This window comes from Lepidochelys olivacea (genome assembly GCF_965140295.1).
Source record: "Lepidochelys olivacea isolate rLepOli2 genome assembly, chromosome: 1".
NCBI classification, from domain to species: Eukaryota; Metazoa; Chordata; order Testudines; family Cheloniidae; genus Lepidochelys; species Lepidochelys olivacea.
The window spans coordinates 194,278,681-194,303,644 of NC_140411.1; the positions used below are offsets into that span (position 1 = coordinate 194,278,681).

Genomic DNA, 24,964 nt, shown 5'->3' on the forward strand with positions numbered 1-24,964 from the left:
TTTAAATCATGACCCCATCCTTAAGACAGTTGTGCTGCCACATGGTAAATGTCATGGCTATGCTCGGAAGCAATGAGGTGCTGTATGACCAACAAGACATATTCAAACCAGAGTTTTCAGCAGTCATTTGGAAGAAGCAAAAATGCACACTCACATGTGCACTCCCCAGTTTCCAACTCAGGGAACAGCGGCAACAGATAAACTGCTGACTTTTCAGCCAGCTGCAAAAACAAGATTCCAAGACAAATCAACTTAATTTCAAACTTCTGAGGGGGATCAGTGAATAGAGTTCTTCTATCTGTCCCTGCTGAGCAGTTCCCAGAACAAACTTTTGAACTACTGGGGGAAAGGCTTTTGTGTGACATGCCAGAAAAACCTCATATGAGAAGCTTTTATTGATCTAAAAAACATACATCACAATTTGAAAAGACAGCACAAGGACAGTATGTTGTAGGAAGCACCCACACAAAGGTCACCGAGCAGCTCTTAGTAGTCAGTAGGCCATTTGGCCTGACCTCAGAGTTTGCTCCTCAAATGAGAGATGGTCTGACAATGTTATGGTTTTATATTTAGTTTCATTGATTAAGTGCCGTGACTCAGTATTCATGTTGTGGCTTGCTAATGTGCAAGCCATTTCTCCCCAACCTGCCTCCAGATATCGCAAGTCTTTACTCTGAACACAACGTCCCATCCACAGGAACGATAGATCAACATCAATAGGTAACAACTGCTAATGTAATCTACAATTATATCTGAGATGAAAAACTTGTCTCCATCTACTAGCTGTAACCCTACCACCAAGCACTTCTTTGTAATACTCATGAACAGAGAGCAGGAAAACCATCCAAAACAACCACCACCTTTTAACAGAAGGGCTGTTTCCCCCAGGAGGGAGAGCGCTCTGCCATCATATCATGTAACATTGTGAGAACCTGTAAACTTTCGCAAAGCTAAATAAGCCTAGGCTATCAGACTGAATAGAATGTTTCCGCAGAGGTGAAGGCTCAGTAGATGGTACATTGGAGATTGTCAGCAATGAATTTCTCCATTGGAGATGCAGCTCCATTGGTGCTAGCCATACACAGCAAGTGTCCTTGTGTAGCAGTCGAATTTTTTATCATTAAGCAGAATTTTACGTCTGCTTAAAATCAGCTCTAGAAGACCCAGTGGCAGGTCAGTGTACCTTAGTACCAAGCAGTCTTTGAGCTGCACTGCTGGTAGTGCAAGGTTGCAAGATTAAGGAAAAGCCTGTGTAGATAAGGCTTGAGACAGTGTTTTTTTTTTTTTTTTTTTAATGTGGGCAGCACAGCATGAGGGGGACTCTCCAGCAGTCTTTTGGAGAAGACTTAAGACAAACATACTGCAGCTGTTCATCATTAAAGATCCAACTTCTGTTTTTGTAAGAATAGGGATGTTCGCCCCAGTGCCTTGTCTAAATTCCAGCTAGGGACATTACTTTCTGCTTCTTTGAATTCCTTCTGCAGTTCCACCTGGGTCTCCTAATTTTCTACAATCTTTGCCTCAAACTTAGTGTTGCCCTGTTTATGAATAGTTACTGCTTTCCACCACATAGGTGGGATCATTTCGATAGTGGTTGGACTGTATAATGTGCATTTCATTCTGTAAAGCACTTTATGTAAAAAGGTGTTCTATGAATGCAAAATATTTGTACTTTCAGGCACCCTCAGAATTCTCTTATGTGGATTTAGCATTTGTCCGACATTTTCTGAATGTAGGAGACCAATTATTATTTGCAGCCACTAGATGGCACTGACAATTCATATCGGTACATCACAACTCGAAAAACTCAAATTCATCTCATCCACTTTATGACAGTAAGTGTATCCAATTTTGGGGGGGGATGGCTGTAGGGGTCCTCTAATTATTTTCTGCAGAGGCATTCACCACCGAAGCAGGCATTTTGAATGATAAAAATAACTTTTTCCATGGAAGTCATGCCGGTCCCCTCCATTATACTTCATGTTCACAAAAAACCTCAATTGCAATAGAATTCTTCTCCCTCAATTACAAAAAGCAGCAACCAAGAAGAAAGAAGAACTGCAGTCGGTCCCACAGAAAAAGAAATCTTGAACTCTAGAGACAAATTCAATTATTCACAAAGAGAACCTTTTCAGAAATGCAGGGGCCTGAGCTAGTCCTGCTGGAGGCAAGGAATGATTACCCTTGCAAACTAGCGTCCTCTAAACACTGCTTAAAGAAAGCACTGCTCCCAGATGAAAAAGCAGTATATACTTTGAAGCAGGAATTTCATTAAAAAGTAAACTAACCTTTTAGGTTTCCTTGATGTTTAGCACCAATATTCCTACATTGCCACCCTGTTTTGGTTTTGAACTTCGTTGAAAATAGTAAAATCTACTGTTATCAGGCAACTTTCAACAAAGCAACTCACTGGGTTATGATTAAAGGGTGACTCAGGCAGTTTAGTCTACTGGCATAGGACACTGGGACGAGAGTGAAGAGACCTGGGTTCTATTCCTGTTTCTGCAACTGGCCTTCTGTGTGACCATAGGCCAGTGACTTTACTACTCTGTTTCCTCACCCAACCTTTTTGCATCTTGTCTATTTACAGTGTTATTTCTTCCGGATAAGGACTATTTCTCACATTCTGTGTGCAAATTGCCTAGCACAATGGGGCCTCTATTTCATCTGGAGACCTTTAAGAACCATCCTCATGCAGATAAAGTTAAAAGTCATCTTCATTTCAAAAATAATTTTTGCAACGGCAACTTTTGTTTTTGAAGCAGAATCATATTTAAAAATATATATTTATTTTTCACTCTTTTTATTACTATTATTTCTTTCAGATTGGATCATGAAAGCAGACTCACTTTTGCATATAATAATTTCCAGGCTGGCCTGCACAAGTTCAGTGCACTGGTTGCTGACACAGTAGGGTCAAGTGTTTGTTTTGTTTTGTTTTTTTGAATACTGTGTCTACTAGAATTAAAGACAAACCCTTATCCCAACATTTCATTTGGCCTTTAGTCCTGTAGAAGCTTTGAGGCCAAATTAACCTGACAACGTCCCTTTAATGAAGTCCCTTAACCATCCTTATGTAACTGGTAAATACTGTTTTCTCCACTGTAGAGATTGGGAAGCTGGCACAGAAGTGAATTGATTTGTCCTAGGTCCCAAATCAAGCAAAATAGCAATGCTAGGACTACAGCTCAGGAATCCTGATTCCCTGTCCTGTACTCTAACTGTTAGAAACACTGCAAGTTATCTTAGTGACTTCCTGGATTAAATAAGGGCCGTTTTCAAGACATTACTAGAAAGTATGATCATTGTGGGAAAGATCCTTTCTGCAATGAATTAATCCATTAGTCAGTTTGAGGCTTTACATTTCATGACATAGCAAAAAGGGGAACAGCAATGATGGTCAACAAATCAAAAGATGAGCTGTCTCTAGGGAATTCAAGCTATTAAGGAACTATATATTCAGCCTTCAGAGTGAAACACAAATGTCCAAGTGAAAACAACTAGCTTTCTCACTCACACCACAATCAGCTCTGGATCATCACCTTCTCCCCTGCCAGAACCAGCAGAAATCCCTAAACACTGGATTGCAGAGTACAGCTGACAGGAAAAGCAAATGCTATTTAAAACAAAAGAAAATACCCACAACCACCACCATGCACTAACAAAGAAAAACTACTGCGACAGAGTCAGACAGAGGGTTTTTAGCAAATTAAGGACTGTAAAGAGCCATTATTTTCCAAGGCAAACTAGATGTCTGAAAGATTAACCCTGCCTGTTCGTTGCTGCTTCTGCTTCACCTATGGCAGAACCGTGGTGTTTCTTCTTGTTGCCCCTCCACCAGATACATGTGTTTACATGCACATTCCATTCCCTGACCACCCCCCATCTAGAAGAAACATCAAATTAGAAGAACTCAGCCACATAAGATTGTTTGCAGTATTGTTCTTGTAGCTGTGTTGGCCCCAGGATATTAGAGACACAAGGTGGATGAGGTAATATCTTTTACAGAACCAGCTTCTGTTGGTGAATAAGCAAGCTTTCGAGCTACCCAGAGCTGAAAGAGAGCTCTGCGTAGCTCAAAAGCATGCCTCTTTCACCAACAGAAGCTGGTTCTGTAAAATATATGGTCTCCCACATAACATTGTGATAGAGATGGCTATAAAAAGCTATTTGTTAGAAAAGGGTTAACCACTTATAATGTCAGTAAATAGAGTCATGTTGAACGACAGACTCTTTTAGAGGGTAATACCCTGTATTTCCCACCACGTTCCATGTGAAAAGATTAAGTTTCTAGCATTTATGATTTTGAAGAAAAACCTTCAGATGGTCATTAAAAGCAGTTATTTCTGGCTGAGTCTGAAAATGTCTTGAAACAATAGTGCTAAGAGGGGTGTGGACTGCTTCTGTTCATTTCAGTGGGAAACTCAAGACCCATCTTGACATTTTAAATAATCACTATTTCACTGTTCATCAAAGCCCATAAAGAAGGATGATCATATCATGCATCTTTCTACAGTGAGTGGCATCTGTTTCAGCTATCTCAAAGGTGTGGAGCTTTGTTTGGGAGCAGAACTTGGGACAGTACCACTTTTCCCCCCTGATTCGATCCCTCGTCCTAGATTCTATTTCCATCTCTGCCATTGACTTCTTTATGATTTACTCAGTGCCAACATCGTGTTATTGACCTACTGATATACCTTGGGTAAGTGATTGCATGCCACAGCTTCCCTGTTCTGATTTCCCCTCTTTCTTGCAATTGCTTAACCTTTGCAACATCACAATATTAGTAAAGTATTTTGAGATTTTTTATTTGAGAAGTTCCATTTCATCATCCTCTCCATTTTACAAATGAATAAGTTGAAGCACAGTAAGCTTACGGGATTTTCGAATGAAACATAGCAACTCAGTAGCAGATGCAGGATGGTTTCTAATTCCCAATTCCAAAATTTATCATAATTGTTTATGCAGAGGAGATTCCCGAAATCTTATTCCCATATGTTGAAGCCACATTCTGTCCCTTGGAAAAAAAATCACACCGTAAATTAACTTATCTCTTACGGTAACTGAATTTTAAAAAGGAGCATCTTGCAAGACCTTCCTTAAATGCAGTAAGCTGGAGAACTGCACTATGAGCAAGCACAGAACAAAATGACTATTTAAATATAATCCCACATTTTAATCACAAGCAAGGGGGAAAAATCTTATTGCTGAACTGAAATAAGTTGATTTGCTGTGAATCAGATTTTCAAAGGGACACACACACGACAGGGGAAATGGAATACATGAGGCAAGGAGAGACAGCTGCAACAATTAAAAGTAATATTTTTCTCTTAAAATTGGGCAATTACACAGAGTCAATTTCTATAACAGATGTTACAACATGGTAAAGAGCTTATTAGGGAAAAACACACCATGGATTTACAAGGGACTAGTTTAAAAGCCCAACAGATTGGTCTGTAGGAGGAGTAGACCAGAATCTTTTGGGGCTAGCTTCACTGACATTAATGAATACACTAGAGGTGCATTTGGCCTGTGATGTTTAGTTTGAAAAGAGTTGATTGTGGTCATTTAGAATGCTAGAAAAGTATTTGGGCTGAAGATCAGTGGAACTGACCAGCTGCTCAGAACACAGGTATAATATTAGAAGTCTGATTTAATATCTTGTTCTACGAGCAAAGCTTGTGGCTAAACAGGAAATAAAACTCATCTATCCTTATTAGATTTGGGCTATAATCTCATACCACTCAGATATTGGACTGAATTGCTTTCATACTGCTACCAGCGGCTTAAGGGAACAATGCAATTGTGGCACCAGACAACTCAGCAGTGGTACAGTTTAGTTGGACTCCAAAATAGACTGTGAATCTAAAGTATGCTCATGTTTAGTGGCTTGAACAACAGAAATATCAAGCAAAACCTGCATGAGAAACAGATAAGATAGACGAGTATTTTCATCAGTGATGATAAACAAAAGGAGCGTCATCTAGCTATGCTACAGTATCTATATTAAAACTGGGTGCAGCGAGTGTTGTATTTCTTCTTTTCCTCTCTGCTCCCTGTAGGCAGGCAGTGCTATTAAAGAAAACTAAGCCCAAAGCACACCAGCAACTGCTTTCCTTCTATATGTGTCAGCTAAATTCTCCTTTGACCTCAGTGTTGAATTAACGAATTTGAACCAAAAACCTGAGACTATCTTCTTCTACAGCTGTTCTGCATCGTTTGGCCTGATAAGACACTGAGACTCAAACTTGCCCATTTTATTTTTAGGCTGTTCCTTACAAAGGCAACATTTGCAATTCCATTTTTTAAAAATTATTTGTGTTATAGAGTAGCAAGTTGTGTTTTAGACTCAGGTAATATAACATCTTTGAGTCTGATGATGTAATTAACAAAAAAGATTTGACATGCCAGAATAAGGCACTGTCTCTTGAATAACCATAGGAGAACAGTAGGAATCCAGAAGTGTAGAGCAGAAGTCAACAGAGGCTGTCTAAAGGAGTTGTGCACCCAACTCCACTAGGCTCCTGTGAATATCCCCGCCAGAGCAAACATGTAGAGAGGGCAGGGGGTATATCGAGGTTCACACATACCCTTTAAACCAAAAATCCTACTTAACAGCTTCCCACCCTATGCATCTCCTGAGCTGTGACACCAGAAGGCAATACAAGTAACATGTTTTTATGGAAAAAAATCAGATAAATCTAATCTGGGACCACCAGCACTAATCTTCATTTCTGTAATTTAGGGAGAGTATGTTGCATTCTTCATATGCAGCAAATGTTGAATCCTTGCTTAAAACACAAAATTCAACCTTAACTATACAGCTGTGGCTCATGTCTCCATAATATGCCACCTGCAGAAAGTAATGAGGGCCCTGTGAGGAAAAGGAATCTGATATCCCAAAGCAGACTGTGGACAATAAGTAATAGAAGTGCTTGACTAATTATTCCATGACTAATATGATTTGTAAACTATAACCTGAATATAAAGATAAACCTTCTGGACTTCTCCTTTTTGGGTGAGCAGCTAGCTAGCCCAGAAAGTTTGAGGAAATTCACCCCTCGTAAGACTTTACCGTTACCATATTGTTTCCCACTTATATGTGAGTTGAAGCAGTGGGGCTACTCAAGTAAGGAACTCCCCTTCCAAGTCTTGGACACACTAAAATGGCCAATAGTCCGTGCAGATTCACATATGCTACCTTCACACCTTTAAATCCTAATCTAGACAAGACCTTAGAGAACCAATAACATGGTTCTCAGAAAAGCATTCTTGTCTACCCTGGGTGAGGGGCATTTTCTTGTTAATGCCATGCTAATCACATTAACACATCAAAGAATCCTTGTGGCACCTTAGAGACTAACCCATTTATTTGGGCATAAGCTTTTCTGGGCTATAACCCACTTCATCAGACGCATGGAGTGGAAAATACAGTAGGCAGGTATAAAAATACAGCACATGAAAAGATGGGAGTTGCCTTGCCACGTGGGTGATCAGTACTAATGAGGCCAATTCAATCAGGGTGGAAGTGGCCCATTCCCCTCAGTAGACAAGAATATCAACAGAGGGAGAAAAGGAGTACTTGTGGCACCTTAGAGACTAACCAATTTATTTGAGCATAAGCTTTCGTGAGCTACAGCTCACTTCATCAGATGCATATCGTGGAAACTGCAGCAGACTTTATATATACACAGAGAATATGAAACAATACCTCCTCCCACCCCACTGTCCTGCTGGTAATAGCTTATCTAAAGTGATCATCAGGATAAGCTATTACCAGCAGGACAGTGGGGTGGGAGGAGGTATTGTTTCATATTCTCTGTGTATATATAAAGTCTGCTGCAGTTTCCACGATATGCATCTGATGAAGTGAGCTGTAGCTCACGAAAGCTTATGCTCTAATAAATTGGTTAGTCTCTAAGGTGCCACAAGTACTCCTTTTCTTTTTGCGAATACAGACTAACACGGCTGTTACTCTGAAACAGAGGGAGAATTATTTTTTGTAGTGACCCAGCCATTCCCAGTCTTTATTCAGGCCTAATTTGATGGTGTCAAGTTTGCAAATTAATTCCAGTTCTGCAGTTTCTCGTTGAAGTCTGTTTTTCAAGTTTTTTTTTTTTTTTTTGTTAAAGAATGGTAACTTTTAAGTCTGTTATTAAGTGTCAAGGGAGATTGAAGTGCTCTCCTACTGGTTTTTGAATGTTACAATTCTTGATGTCTGATTTGTGTCCATTTATTCTTTTGCGTACAGACTGTCCAGTTTGGCCAATGTACATGGCTGAGGGGCATTACTGGCACATGATGGCATATATCACATTGGTAGATGTGCAGGTGAACAAGCCCCTGATGATTTGGCTGATGTGGTTAGGTCCTATGATGGTGTCCCTTGAATAGATATGCGGACAGAGTTGGCAATGGGGTTTGTTGCAGGGTTTGGTTCCTAGGTTAGTATTTCTGTTGTGTGGTGTGTAGTTGCTGGTGAGTATTTGCTTCAGGTTGCGGAGCTGTCTGAAGCAAGAACTGGCCTGTGTCCCAGGGTCTCTGAGAGTGAGGGATCATCCTTCAGGATAGGTTGTAGATCCTTGATGATGCGCTGGAGAGGTTTTAGTTGAGGGCTAAAGGTGATGGCTAGCGGCGTTCTGTTACGTTCTTTGTTGGACCTGTTCTGTAGTAGGTGATTTCTGGGTACCCTTCTGGCTCTGTCAATCTGTTTCTTCACTTCCCAGGTGGGTATTGTAGTTTTAAGAACACTTGATAGGGGTACCGTAAGTGTGTGTCTCTGTCTGAGGGATTGGAGCAAATGCAGTTGTATCTTAAGGTATGGCTGTAGACAATGGATCATGTGATGTGGTCTGGATGAAAACTGGATGCATGTAGGTAAGTATAGCTGTCAGTAGGTTTCTGGTATAGAGTGGTGTTTATGAGACCATCACTTATTTCCACTATAGTGTCCAGGAAGTGGATCTCTTGTGTGGACTGGTCCAGGCTGTCACTAAAACATGGCTGTCACTAGTGATTTCCAATGGAGTGTGGACAAGGTCTAAAGTTCGGCGATTTATTTGCTAGAATTTTAGCAAGCAGGATTTAGCATTGCACATTCAAACACAAGAAAGGAGTTTTGTCTGGATACAAAACAGGGTTCTCAAGACCAATGCCAGTCCCATCTGACCTGCCATGTCTTTGGGAAGCAGTCAAGTTCTGTCTTGCGGTGGGAGAGGATGTAGGTATTTCCTTTCAAGAGACCAAAATCAATTGATCTTTCCTTGGTGGTGCTGGAACAGAAGACCAGGACTCTCAAGGCAGATTATAAACACAACTCCCTCAATTCACTTACTCAGGATCTGCTAGAGATGGTTAGAGCCTCATTAAGTCAATTAATATAGATGGTCAAAGTGCATATTTTGTATGACGAAGATTATTATTATCATCAGCAAAGCAGTAAACGAAGGGATCAGCTGAGGACCTATAGCTTCTGTGACCAGAGAAAAGGCCAGTCTGTCCCTTGCATTTCCACGTGTAGAGGGAAAGCTGGGTAGAGTCTGAGGGTGGCAAAAGGGGTGCAAGTGGCAACGTTAGGGTCTCATTTTGCTGCTCACAGGTCCATGAGGGGGCCAGGGCCGATCTCCACAGCATAGTTGCCTTAGCAATGATGCAAGAATTATGCAGCGTAAAACTACTGCCAGTATTATCTTACTTTGGTGGCCCTTCACAAAGCAAAACTCACCCTGAGGGGGATGCCTGAGGGCAGCAAAGAGCTGGGATTGCAAGGGAACATGCTTCTTGTGGCAGCCCTGCTGTCACACAAAAGAGGGGCTGAGAGTTATGTGGAGACACTTCACATCAATGGCTCTGGTTTTTGTGGACATCATGAGAGCCATGGCTTCAGGGGCCAGCCCCACTACCTGTTCCGTAGGAAGGACAACTCCCCCTACCCTCCAATAGTTTAGTTTAGAAAAGTGTCTTATATCAGTCTCCTGCCACATATCTCAGTCAGTCCTCCCTAACCTGCATTTCAGAGATGTCAATCATGGATGCATCTCTTCAGGCTTTATGGCTCCTTTGCCTGTCACAAGAGCCCATTCCCCGCTTTAGAGTTGGGGGAACTGATGAATATGCTCAAAACATCTCTGGCATCATCCTCTGGAGCCACATGGTCACATAGGTCTATCAGGCAAGGCAGTGTGACGGACCCCAACATTCACATCCCTCCGATTCCTCAGGGCCAACAGTCAGGAGAATTGGGTCTTGTGGGTGCAAATTTTAACATGTATGAATAGGTAGATTCTGTCATCTTTTTAAATGCTTGCATAGCTTTCTGCCACTTCAAATTGCAAATGCATGTGTATACATATGCAACTTTGCATATGGAAATAGGGTGCTGAAAAATAAGCCCTTACCATTAATCGAAGCTGTTCTTAGCAGCCTGATAGAGAATTTCTTCAATGTGATTATCATCTTCACCAAGTCCCTGTAAATAAATTTCCACCACATTATTTGCAGTCTTAAATCTTTTTTTAATATTTTCTTCAAATAATAATTTCTACATTCTGTGAAATCTACATAGGCTTAGTCAGCAGAAATATCTGCTGACCAGAATGTACAAATCACACTTTTGGATCTGAGGCCCAAAACACAAGGCCAATTTCCTATGCTGCAGGTCTTTGAGGCAGTGTCTTCATACGTCTTATGCATCATCCTCTCTATTTGAAAAATGAAGCCATATGCAGCCTTGCCAAAGGAAGAGGCGATTAACATTGAACATAGATCGAATTCCCCTACAGGATTTCAGAGCAAACAAGCTGAACTCTGACCCAGAGAGATTGGAATGAGTTTTAGAATGTTATCATATTCCACGATACAGAGTTAGATGGATACTGCTGAGTGAATGGCAATCTTTTCTGACAGAACCTACTTCCCCCAGTAAATAGAAGGTAAATATGACCGAATGAGGAGTGGCAATAATGACAATCAGTTCCTTGCACTATCAGACCCTGTAAGTCAAATGGTGCCAGACTAGCCTTTTATTTTCCCTTTTGGTAGGGTCGTACATTGACTATATTCAGTCACATCAGACACAAAATATTACTGACCTTAGAAAGAAAGTTTCAAAATAGTCTCTTGACAAAAGATAACTGATGGACTGGATTCCTCTCTTGTATTTCGGTGAAATATGCCCCTGACATAGCCTGATGAATGGCTGTAATAAACACAATGGGCAAGGGGAAGAGCAAAAACTCAACTAAAGTAATCGTGATGCACCAGCCAAAGAAAATGGCATGTCAGGGAGACTTGCACAATGACATACGTGACTGATGACAGCTTAAGGCTAAAACTGATGCCAACACTCATCCATCTGGATAAATATCAGTTGCAGTTATCAGTGCTAGCCAGTGGAAAGACACAATTGGAAAAAATTTAATTTGCCATGTCCTAGTTATCAGACTCTCTGAAGTGTGGTTCCTTTTTAAGGGAACAAGTGGCACTTGTAAAATCTGCACCTCATTTTTTACACTCAAAATGAATTGCAGGCACCAATCAGAATGCTGTTGCCTCCTTGCCCCCCCCCCCCCAGCTACCTGATTTATACCCCCAATATGAACAAGGTTGCAGGTTCAAGTATTCAGATCTGCACCCACAATCCAAAAGCAGGTCCACAATTGCAGATGCTGGTGTTATTGGCTTAATTTGCCCAGGGGCAAGAGGGGAGTCACCTTTTCCTCAATTTGGTTCAGTATGCAACTAGTGAAAACATATTTGTAATCCCCCTCTCCAACTTTATTCAAGTACTGTCTTAACTTCTTTTGCCTCCCACCTAAGGAACCACCCGGGTCTCCCAAACCAGCCTGTGGCAGTTCAAAAAGAGATCTCTATCTCAACTGTTTGTAATTATCAGTTTCAACTTGCTGTCTATAAAACTTTGAGTAAAATCCTTCCTTACAATCCCTAGAATCCTTTGCATTGGCTTCAAGATTTAAAAAGAAGGAACACAGCTGAAAGCAGTTGTTCTAAATAGCAAAGACCTCTTCTGACCATGAACCCATCCAGGTTCAACACCAATTTGGATCTCCTGTCTGCTCAGTGATCCCTTGAACATGAAACTCTATGCAGTTGCATAGGTTGCCTATGCATAAGCCCCACATCATCTTTGTATTGTTGATCACTTCCTCCATATATTAGCCATTAGAAGACCCCCCCAAAAAGAGTTGTTGGATTGACAACAAGAGTTGAAACAATTGCTATTACACAGGTCACAAAACCACAACATTTTATCCAAAGCACCCTGCATTTTGGTGATTTGAAAAAAGTGTAACCAAGATCCAAACCACCCCAGCCTTGTTCTCAAACAAGGAATACCTGACAAACAGGGTTTTGCAAAACCAAAACATATCCTAATGTGCCGACAATTTACACTGGCCAAAACTGAAAACTTTTATCCCAAGTCCCTGAACTCTGGGTAGTAAAAATAAAATGCAATCCATAATCCAAATGCCCTGGGTACAACCAATTTCCCCACTGTCCCCATCAAATCTCTTCTTACAACTTATGTCAGCATGTGAGCAGCTGCTTCTGTGATAATTTAGTGCCATGATATGAATCTCTTCAATGCACAACAAACTAACTATCAGGGAAGGAAACAGTGAAAAAAATTGAAGGTAGACATCCCTCATTACCATTACTTCTCCTCACATGAACACAAGAGGTCTCCATGACAGCCTGTCCTCTTTGCAAGGTCAGAGCTCAGCCCTGAATTTTTAGACCCAAGTGAATTCACCATATGATGAATCTTCAGTAGGCAAATTAAATGAGAATTTCAGATACCTCAAAGACAAATCACACCCATGCCATTATGTATCTAGTTGAAAATCCACCAATGTCAGTGTTATAAAGACAACACCTCTGAAATGTTGTTTCTAATCAGTACTTCAGTGAAATGTCAACAGGTAAGACAAGCATAAGGTTAAACATTTTTCAAGAGACAATCACATTACCTAACACTCCTTCCACAATTCAAGTCAAGTGTCTCAAGAGCACTTGAACACTGCCAACACTATTACACCTTCTAGTTTGAGACTCTTGTTTCTTTCAGTAGCTCTGTTTTAGCTTTTAAGGTTCTGTCTCTTTCATTTATGGATGTCTCAAAGATTTATGAATTGTTATTCTTGAGAAACAAGTATTAAATGGAAAGTCTTCAAGATCAAAGCACTTCCTCTGCAGAACAAGTAGTTAAAGCAGCAGCAACATTAATTACATAATTAATGTTCAGAGGGGAGGGGACACAAGCTTGAGCCCACAGCCCAGTGCAGCCTGCAGGTGCTTTAATGCAGAGGCACAGCCCCTAGGGCTTACAGGTCACAGGTTGCATCTTGCCCAAGGCAAAGATTAACAATGATAGCAGTTGGCTGCTATTGGTTCTGTTTTGTGGAAACTAGGTGCAATCTTAAGGCTCTGGCTCAATTCTCTGTGGGACCTGTGGCTAAAGAAAGACAGTTTAGGGTGTATCTACACTTTGAGCTGGAGATGTGACTACTGTCCCAAGGAGACATAACAACACTAGCTCTGATCAAGCTAATATGTTAAAAATAGACCATAGCTGCAAGAGGCAAACTGCCTAAATGTGTACTCACCTGAGATGCTAGGCATGTACTCGGAATGGCTAGCCCCTCCAGCTGACAAAGCTACACTCTGTTTTTATCACTCTAGTTCAATCAGAGCTAGCACTGGTATGTCTCCTCTAGTTGGGAATCATGCTCCCAACTCGAAAGTGTAGATGTACCATTAGTTATCATTTTCAGCTGATTTCTTAGAACATCTCTCTCACATGATCCACACTTTTTTTGAAAGCCTCTGGGTGAGGATTTAGGCTTACTCCCAGATACCAGTACCTTCAAGTAACCCAGCCAGGTTGAGTATTGACTCAATACTCTGTCCTCAGCTTTTCCTTACATTATTGCAGCCTGAGGAATATTTCATAAAAACTGCATGGGTGGGTTTTTTCCATCTGACTGCTGGGGAACTTGTGTGTCAAAACCTTGCTCAAAGGAAAGCACACTTTCTAATGAAATGTAACCCTTCTGCCTGTCAGAGTTGGCAGCAACAAGGGCCGGGTTCAGTATCTAGGGGTTCCATTCCAACACCACAATGCAAAACCAGCTCGAGCCCCCACCCAGTGACAAATATATACCACCCCTGCTGGGCGCCTCCAAGAGGCAATACTTCCCCTCTCACAAGCACAGAGTCTGAGTGTAGCAAAAAGCCTTTTAATAACAGAGAGAAACAGTGTGTTGGAGAAACGCCACCAACAGGATTCATAACACAACCCATGAGCAAAAAACCCACCCCAAGCAAATTGGGGCATGTCCTTTCCCTTTGGTTCTTGAGTTCAGCAACTCAGAATCACCCAAAGTCCCAAAAGTCCAATCACCCAAAAGTCTCTGTCCCTGATCAGGGCAACCCCAGAGTTCGAAAGTTTATCTGCAGAGTTTTATCTCCCAACCTGGGTGGAGATGGGGTTAAGGGGCACCTTACATGGTCCAAAGCTGATGGCCCCACCTCTCCATGGGGCTCCGCTCTGCCAGCCGCCCCATGAGCTGCTCCAGGCATCCGACAAGCTGCTCTGCTCCACCAGCTGCTCTGCTCGCCGTCCTGCAAACTGCTCCACCATAGATCTTCAGGCTCCCTCACTACTTAACAACACTCAGTGATTTCAGCTCTTATTCAGTTTCGCTCTTTTGTGATTTCAGCTTGTAGTAGGGGAGCCTCAGTGCTGGTGCACCATAAGCCCAAAGTGAATTCAGCTCAGCAGCCGGTAACTAGACTCCTAATGGAATCAAAATTAGCTCTGATATTCCACAGTGGAGAGAGGAGGAAGTGCAATTAGCATGTAAGGCCCTCACCAGGGGGCCCATGCCACCAAGTATTAATACCCATCTCCAGCCTCTCTCAATTCACAGAGTTTTGGAACCCATGTCCCTTGCCTAGTGAGTGCTACTTAGTTGATGGTGAGTCCCTCCACCATAACAAAAGGCTAAGTGCAGTTCCCTGACCTTGAGTCCATAATCAGGGTAATAACAATTTATTCTTCCTGCCCCAATAACAGAGACACTGGGGATCCCACAGCAGCCAAAGTGACCATTTGGGCAGCTATGGTCTCATTCTAGGCGGGGTGGGTGTGCCGATGCAAATGAGATCGGCCCCTGAAGTTCTTTTCCACAACTTGCCACACCTCACCACCAGATGTCAGGGTGGAGTTCATCCTGACTCTGCTTACATAAACATTTTATAAATTTTCTCCAAATGAAGCACATAACTCATATTATGAGTTAATAGCCCCTAATAGGCTAACAATTTCCTTAGCAACAGGCAAGAACAATTCTTTATTCTCTTTATCAACAAAGCATTTCTAATCATAACAACAAAACTTACATGTCAAAGGCACCTAAAATCAAGGTTGCCTGTCCAAACATTTCTTTTATTTTCACAGTGCATTCAGTTCTATTGAAGAGTAACTCCCTGTCACAAACTCCCATTCTGATAGCAAAACTACAAACTTCAGCTGCACGGCCTTGCCTCTCAGGGTCCTAAAAACTATTTTTAGCTAGCAATGGTTGAACATACAAAATGGCTGACTGTGGTACTGTCAAGTTCTGGGGTACATGCAGGAACATCAAATTCCAGGGTTCCACCTTACTGCAGTGACACTCAACCAGCTCATTCTCATCCTTTTGTTGGCTACACACTTGGACAGCAAGTAAAGGGCATTCTTCTGGAAGTGATGAAACATGGAGGTAAAGTGAAGTCATCTACACACTGACAGCACTGCTGGCCAAAGCACCTCAGCATCTTCCCCAATGGCCTCTTTCCCACATTCAGCTGGAGGTGACAAAAATGGACCTCCTGCATCCAAGGGCTCTCGTGATCAGGAAGCACATCCTCAGAGAGGAGTCAACAGAGCCAACTCATTAAAGAACCTGAACATGACTTCTGGATCTCACAAGCATGTCACTCACATTGGCACTGGTCAGCTGCATTAAAGGCTATTCAGAGGGCTATTGCTACTATCTTGGACACAAGAATACTTGTTTTCATATATGAAGCAAGAGTGCTTTTTTATCTAATGGAGAAAAATTAAAATAGTTTATATTGTAATCTTACAACAAATCTTTTCCTAACGTCTCAACAACGGTCAAGTAGGCCTTGCTCTGGCCCAAGCTATGCACAACACCCTCTTGCTTAGCATAGGCATATAGTCACATCTGGACTGGCAATTTTCTGATTTTTGGTTCTTCTACATTAGTTGAGGTTTCTGGCACTGCTCGCCTTTATTATTAGCTAGATTCTGAACAGTCTTGAGACTCATTTCTTCTTGCTCTGAGGTTAGTCAGAAGGGGAACATGTACTTCTTTAGTGATTTCTAGTCTTTGCCTGTCTGTCAATCTTACGTTTTAATTCCTTTTCCTTTCAAACAGTGTAGATGAAGTATTTTCTTCCCACTGGTTGCCCAAAGTCCTCTGCCTGGTTAATACCTTCTACTTTAGTAGATCACTCAGAATTATTTCCGATTGAAGTCTTCAGTTGTGATCCATACAAGGTCACTGCAACTTTCTTAGGGTAGTATGTGCTTGGTCTAGTATTTCAGTGAGAATTCATGTTCTCAGACACTAGTCTTTCAAGATGTACTATATTCTACACCGGATAGTCTGTAGAAGCCTTTTTTGTACCTTGAATCCTCTTCCCTGTCTTTTTCAGTGTGTTTCTTACCTTTAAATTATTGCCCCTTACCAAACCCGAGAGCAATTCCATCCCACCAGTTTTAGAATCTTATTTCTTAACAAAATTATTAGGTTTCTCCAGTTAATTATCTGGAAAATACTAGAACCTGTTTTTGTTTTACCACAGAGCTCTTGGAAGTAAAAGCACACTATTTCCTCAACAACAAGAAAAAAAATCACTCAAATATTTATTTTAACACACATTTCAGAAGGACTTCTTGCAGCTTCTCAAGAAATAAAAACATAGTGCAAGCCAGTTGGTTATTTAATTCTGGTTTTGACTAAACTTTTGCTCAGTGCTGTATACTGAAAAAAATCACACACACATATTTGGATTTCCTTAATAGAAAACTTTACAGGCAAGAGAGATACCAAATAGTAAATGATCAAGATAGCAGCAGCATCCCTTCAGAAAAGAGCAATCGACTCCTGACACAAACAAACAAAGTCAGACCACACACTGCAACAATGTATCATATTTCACATTGATGTAAGTACTTCTACCTAACAGGAAAAAAGGAGGCACCTGGTGTTTTAATTAACTTACACTCAAGTAATTATCCCTTGAGCCACTGTGGAAAGTCAGTATCTAAATCTAGATATGCAAGCACCATCAAATCCAGCTATCATAAAAAGTTTGCTTGAGTACACACTGGGGCATACTCCCAGACGTTCACCTCTGGAGTAAACTTTGGTCTCATCCTTAACCTTATGGCAGCAGCAAGCAGGCGTGTTGCTGCTGGCACTGAGTGCTAATGCATTTTGCAGTGCATTAGACCTTAGCATCAGACAATGACAATTCTCAATTCCAAGAGTTAATAAGAAAAAATGTGTTTCCAACAGGCACTGGTGTACTTTTTTCTGCCTACATTTATTCAGTCAGTACTTTGTCCTGGTGGTGGGATATGGTTACATTCTATTACTATAAATTCAATTGTTTGCAAATTCTCTCTCACTTTTCTGTCCTCTGGCGATAGAGCTACATTTAGAGTGGGCTGTCGTTTGCAATTGCTTGCCCTCCTTTTATTGATGGGTTCCCTGAACATCTCACTGAACGTTTTATTCCATTATCCTTTCTTAATGTCTTTTCATTTCCTCAAACACAGCCAGTCACAGTTCTATCCAAGAGAGCATTTTATACCAGCAGGTACCAGCTTCCCCCCCACCGCCACTGTTGGGGGAAATAGCATACAGTGGATTTTTCTTTTTGTTTTCTTTTGAGTGATTCACTCAACATTCACATATTAAATGTTGTGTCCTTGGAAGTCCTCCTTCCTATTTCTAATGTCTCCTCTCAAATTGCATGAACACAGAACACGTATGGATTGTGCTTTTTTTTAAAAAAAGTAGTCCTAATACCAGCTCTTTGCTTTTTTTTTTTTTTAAATTCATGAATGTAAAAACAGGGCCTACCAAGAAATGTAATTGATGGTTAAGGCAAATTGTCAGCTGGAGTTGTATCACAGTTCCGACTGACATCTTTCAGGAATACCTTCCTACTACTGAAGAAGTCATGTACTACCAATGGATTTAATTTTAAAACACACATCATTTCATTTGCTTGCCAACCTGTAGGCATCAGCCCTGCACCGAACAAATGATATAGCAGTGAACAACTTTATTTATTTGTCATGTGTGAAGCTTCTGTAAGAACTGCACCACAGCTAACAAGCTTCTTTAAGATCTAACTGCTTATGCAGTCAGTCAAACAGCATTTTTTAGACATCAGTAGCACCTTCTTTTGATTTCTTATAGTATTGTATCTATTATACCTCTGGGTTTGGTCTAGTACTCAGAGTTCACAATGGGTGCTTAATGTTTATAAGCCTCAATAATTAAAATGTAAATTTCCATTAACAAACAGTATTAGCCCTTCAATGGCAGAGGAACTTCAATATACCTTTTCACACTCTTGTATGAGGGGGTCCCATTTTGATATTTTCAGGGTCCATGCTATTTTTTCATTCATCCTACTTATGTTTCTTAACTCAGGCCTTCAGTCCGACAGTGCTCCAGGAGGTATGTTAAACTACAGATAAAATAAGAGAGCATTTTAGGGCAACTCAGAACTGAAACTAACTTCAAGAATTAGTAGTTAAAGTCTGCTTTTAAATATCACTAAGAACCTAGATCAAATTCAGCATTCTGTGAGCACTCAGAACTTCCCTGAAATCATTATGAATCTTGGACGCACAAGAATTGTTGTGTCCATCTCTGAGTGAACCTTTTGACTGAAACGAAAACAGCAGACTTCCACTACGTGGGAGTTAAATGAATGAAAGGCCTATTCATGGAAAGTGCACAGGTTCACAAGGCACCCAAAATAGCAACAAACCCAATTTTAAGGTTAATTGATCATCAGTGCAACTCAATAATTTTTTTTTTTAAACATGGGCACCACATGGGACAGAGAAAACTGTGCAGCCACATAACTTAGCAATGAAGCCTAGATGTGAAGATTAATTTCCCTTAATTGCAAATATTGACTTAGGCTGTTTACAATTCAGTAAAACTCAAACTATTTCAAAGTCATTGCAAGTATTGTTACATACTTAAAGAAGTTGTCATCATCAGAAAGAGCTTAATGCTGTGGAGCTATCTCCAAAATGTAAAGGTTTCCTTTTTAACTTGTATACTAATGGAAGATAATGTTACAGGTGTAGAAAAAGGTTTTTAACCAGTCAGTGTGTGTTACATTGAATAGTATTGCTCCAGACCTCAGTGTTAACCTATGAGAAAAAAACAATAGCAACGCCATCACATTAAGATTTTCAGCCTATCAACAGGACGGTGAAATAGGGCTACACATCGAGAGCTCCTCATGTGTATATTATTGGGAGGATTTATTGGTGTTGATATCCTCTGATGGAAGACATGGTTTCAAAGTATCATTCCTCACCATTAGGGTATGTTTATGCCATGTACATTAACCTGTTCTATAAATATTTCTATTGCTCATAGTGCCATTCGTACTGAAGACGGTGGAATGCACACCTACAGCTTTTATCCTCAGGGCTGAACACACCATTGCCAACGCCAAGCTTTCTGAAAAGTGAGAACAGCTTAAAAAAGCATATTTGCTCAACAGATTTTAGGTTCTTTTTGTTTGCTTTCAGGTTTTTGAGTGCCTGAGTCCCCTTTTAAATGTTTTCTCTGGAACCATGAGGGCTTGAAACTTGATGACAGCCCAGATGCTTACTAAGTCATTCAACTCTGGGTGCTGTGGCTTTAAAGAACTCCAGATAAGATGATGAGACTTGCACTAAAATCACCAGAGCTGACAAAGCTGCAAGTAGGACCACATCGCTCAGGCTTAATGTGCAATAATTTGCGTGGTCTGTTTTCAGAATCAGGCAGGTCAGAGCTGGCTGAAGTTTCTCGACTGAAACTTCTGCCCCAGGAAAAACCCAGATTTGGTGACACAAACATTTTGTGAATTTGTTTCAATTGCAAATTGTTCATTTTGAAATAAAACCAACCATCCTTCATTGCCCCTGCCCACAAATGGAAATATTTCTACATATTTGAAACACAAATTTTACTTTTTGGGTCCAAATAACTTTTCATTCTGAAACTTCCTTTAACATTAAAATAAAAATTCAAAAACATTGAAAAATGCTCAAAATCAAAATGAAATGTTTTGTTGCTGAAAGAATGAGACATTTTCTTTGGCTCAAAATGATACCCCCGCCCCGCCCCGTCCCAACTTTTAAAACTGCCAGCAAACTAAAAAATACATTGTTCTCTCAGCTCTGGTTGGGAGGCTATTACAGGGTTCTTACTAGGTCCAACCCTACAAGGTACTGAATGCACCAAGAAGCTCAGCACTTCTTGGTTGGAGGCCTAAACAGAAACACCCCTTTGACGGAATGTAGTGATGAGCATGTACACCCACAGGATCAATAAGTATTTCCACGTCAACTATTTGTTTGATTTTTCAGGGCTGAAATTGGCTGAAATCATCTTCTTGACATGGAATTAGCGATTACTTCATTCTTTTTGCTACAGAAAAAGCAATGCATTTCCTCTGTTTTCACTACATTTTTAGTACCCTTTTGCTTGAACTGAAAACCTGCTGTTTCACCTTTTTTGCTCTGTATGAGTTAGTTCAGGATGGAAGATTTCCCCCCTTTCTAAATAAAATATGACCTAGCATATTATGCAGTTCTAATCTATTTTGGCCTGCTATCTTTTTTTTTTTTTGGGGGGGGGGGGGAGGGAGGGGGGATGGAGTGTAAGGGGGGTAAAAGGAAAAATTAATTCAACCGTATTTGTGCGGAGCAATATCACCACATCGTGTGGTTTAAAGTCTTGCAAAGCATTTGCAAGAACCTTGAACCTTGTGAATGTAGGTTCAAGGGGAAAGTGCCTTTCCAATTGCATTTCCCCCCCAACAGGTTTTTAATTTGCCTTGTTTATAAGGTTTCATATTATTTAGCATAGCAATAAAAATCAGTGAAGCAGCTAAAGATTGCAGTCTTAGGCCTAGCTTTGATGAATCTAATGGATGGCACAATATTACTGCTCTGCCTAATTGAAAGTCATTCACACTTGCTACAGTTTACAAGGCAGCATTATAGTATATTGTGTATTTATGAATAAACAATTTTATTTTATTTTACTTCTAACTTCTGCTTCAAAGAAGTAAGAGCAGACTAAGACACTGGAAAACATAATTCAGATAAAATGGGCTAATATGGCAAGAGGTTGCAATTCAAAGCTGAGTACTTGGAATTGAGTTCAGGTAGTAGTAATCTCAGGTGAATGTGAACTCTGTAGTGAAACTGAATGCAGGTACCAAGTTGTTTCAGTGTTATTGCAACATGAAAGTTTCAGTTCTGATTACGGTTAAACTCTGCTGTAGTGAAGTTTTGACTTGGGGGTGGGAGGGGAGAGTCCAGTTAGGTCACTTTTAGAGGGTTCCACTTTACTTCACTTGCAAGGGAGGCTTTGTAACATGTCTATTAATAATCTTCTGATTAATGAAAATCTTGTTATCTGCATTAAGTTCAGTCAAAACAAAGGGCTAGCTATTCAGAAAGGTCCTTTGTCCTGGCTGTATTAGATATCTATATTAATTCTGCTGTCAAAAGAAGTCAAGCTATTTCTCCTATTTTTCCTTGTTCCCTAAAGTAACACGCTTCACATTCAGCCATAAAAAAGTGTTTTTTAAAACTTAAGGATTATCTTGGCCTTCCCCCCCCCCTTTCTTCTCTTATGGCACACGTTTATTTAAAAAAGCAAATTTATTCCAGTGAAAGCAATTAGATGGATAATCCTAATGTCAGAAACCAGTCATTTACCCACATAACAAAAACAATACAAGAAGCAGAAATGCAATCACTGCTACCACTTCCCACCAGTGAGTTTCTATCCTGACTTGAACTAGCCACTTCTGGAGACTGGCAGTAATGTAATGCTAAAGTATATTATATGAGTCAGCCACTTGGTGGCATTGTGTGTAACATACCTTATTTAAGGAAACTTCATCCATGAATATTATACTGAACACTTCTGGTGTCTCTGTCCGAGAAGGAAGCTCTGAAGCCAATTAGTTATGGATACAAGAGCGTAACCTGCTATTAGCCATCCTGCACCCTACCATGTACATAACACTAGTTAGAGAATAATTCAGTCTGGGGAGCACATTCAGTTTGTGACATGTCTCTTAGAGAGTTAAAGGGTGCCACTTAATTCCCATGGTACAAGGCTTTCCACAATGTGCCTGCCTTCTAGAAAGGATTTGACTCTATCCACAGCATCTGTGAACCTAGCATCTTCAACAAGCACAAAAACTTGCATCAATATTGAAATAATATTTAAAATACTGCTGGCCTATATCGCTCGTAGGGTGACCAGACAGCAAGAGTGAAAAATCGGGACAGGGGATGGGTGGTAATAGGTGCCTATATAAGAAAAAGCTCCAAATATTGGGACTGTCCCTATAAAATTGGGACATCTGGTCACCCTAATCACTAGACACATCAAAAGTCCATTTTATTGCTTGTTTGGAAGCCAGTAAACCAGATTCTTCATGTGGATTGAGCTTTTGTCACATACCAAATGAATAAATAAAAAAATATAGACAATGTTTCTACCCGAATAATGATGTTGAGAACTGTTACACCTGTAACTGCAAGACTGTCTATTTGAACAAATGCAGCTTGGGACATTGTTCAATCTTTTGTCCAAAGCAACTGAGAGAGTTGTCACACTTTAACATTAAGTTTTGGATCTCTGCTTTACGTTGTTCCAAATTCAGGCCTGATATATGTAACATGATTGGGAATCACCAGATGGTGAGTGCAAATGGTCTTGCTACTTCTGTTTATTTCTGTACACGAGTTGGATTTTTAACTTCTTATAGTCAGCTGTACCACAGCTTGTTTCAGTTGCTGAGTGTATGACAAGTAGAAAGTCTGTGCTACTTGCATTTCTATCGCTGACTGAAATAATTTTCTTCAGAGTAGCGGCTGCCTACAAGTTATGCTCCTGAGGAACAAAATTGGTGCAAGGAGACAAAACTTAATTAAAATCACTGGAGTCACATCAAAGCCGTATTTGGTTCATTGGGTGTATCAGAATTTATCAACAGTATGTTGCCCCTTTTTCACCCAAGTGGCTAGTCAGATTTTGAGAGCCTAGAGATGCTCCAGTTGGAAGTAGATATTAATGGAGTCAGGTGTTTTGATACAATTTTGTTTATTTACAAGGAATGTACAAAGTCCTGTGTCTCTGCATGCAGAAAGAACTAAGAACAAAAGGCGTAGTTTCTTAACTTACAGCCCCAAGTCTCTTTAGCCAACAGATCCAAAAGCTCGCTCCTTAGCCTTTTCCAGAGTCATGCTGCACTCAACAGCTACTGCTCAGGTCTCCTGCTTTTTGCCTCTCAGTTTCTTCAGTCTGTTCTCAGTTTCTGTGCATTCTGCCTCCCCCAACTCCCATCTCTCTCTCTCTCTCTCAATCAGGAACAATACTCAGCAAAACTCCCTCCCTCCCTTCCTCATCAGTCCAAAACTCCTGGGTGGGTTCACATAACCCTTTTGTCTTAGGTAAGGACTTAATTTATCCTTACAACTATGTTGATTGAATGGTGAGTGAGTTCACACCCATCCATCTCAGTGAAGTTTTAACTCAACCCATAACAAGGTTTCACCCAGCTCATACCAAGGATATAGAAAATCTCAGGGCATGTCTACACTAAGCAGCTTTTAGTGACAAGGCTGTGTTGACACATCCTGTCAAAAGGAAATTCGATTTGTTTGGCATGATTTGTTCTTGACAAACCCATGCCGTCTATTAGTTATCACTTTATTATACTCCAGGTTTGAACAAATTGATGGTTTAATAATTTGTTCCAGGATCTTCCCAGGTATTGAAGTTAGGCTCACTGGTCTACAATTTCCCAGGTCCTAGTTTTCCCTTTTTTGAAGATGAGAATGGCAAACATAGTACCTTAGTCCTCCAGAACCTCATCCATCCTCCGTGAGTTCTCAAAAATAATAGCCAATGGTTTAGAGATTACTTCAGGTAGGTTCCCCAAGTACTCTAGGATGCATTTCATCAAGCCTTGTTGAGTTGAATACATCACACTTATCTACATTTTCTTTAACTTTATTGTTGAAGATACTAAATCACTTCCTCTATAGTTAAATCCACACTTTAATGATTAAGTTTAAGGGCACTTAATCATTAAACAGTAACCAGTGTGTGCATTAGTACTTTTACACTTTATACCAATGGTGAACACCTAGGTCCCGATAAGGATGGGATTTCCACGGTGGATATTGCATAGAGTTAATAATTAGCGACGTTATGGCCCATTGGTTGAAATTACCACAATAATTTGTTGTCCATAACTAAACGGTAAACCAAGCAAGATAAATAATATTTTAAAACAGTGTGAATGCATGGAATTGCTTGGCAATTATTTCTAATTAGTCCAACTTATTGGATTACCTGCAACTGTGTCCTAAAATAAGCTTAAAAAGTTTAGTCCAATATCTGGGATATTGTCTCTTATTATTTTATTGATCTACTTGATACATTGTTAATGCTCAGTGCTGTGAAATAATCCTAAAAATGATCAATGAAAGCTAATATAAAAACATATTAATTAACTCCTGTATTAGTAAGGTTAAGAGTACCCAGAGGCTTACAAGGATTACCCTGTCAGCCAGTTAAATCTATAGGTA

General features: G+C 40.4%; 1 long non-coding RNA gene across 1 annotated transcript in view; it reads left to right on the forward strand.

The window, feature by feature from the left end:
* The window catches only part of LOC311514887, a 69,913-nt gene that overhangs the window by 10,498 nt on the left and 34,451 nt on the right, over positions 1–24,964 (forward strand). The gene's annotated exons all lie outside the window — the stretch shown is intronic.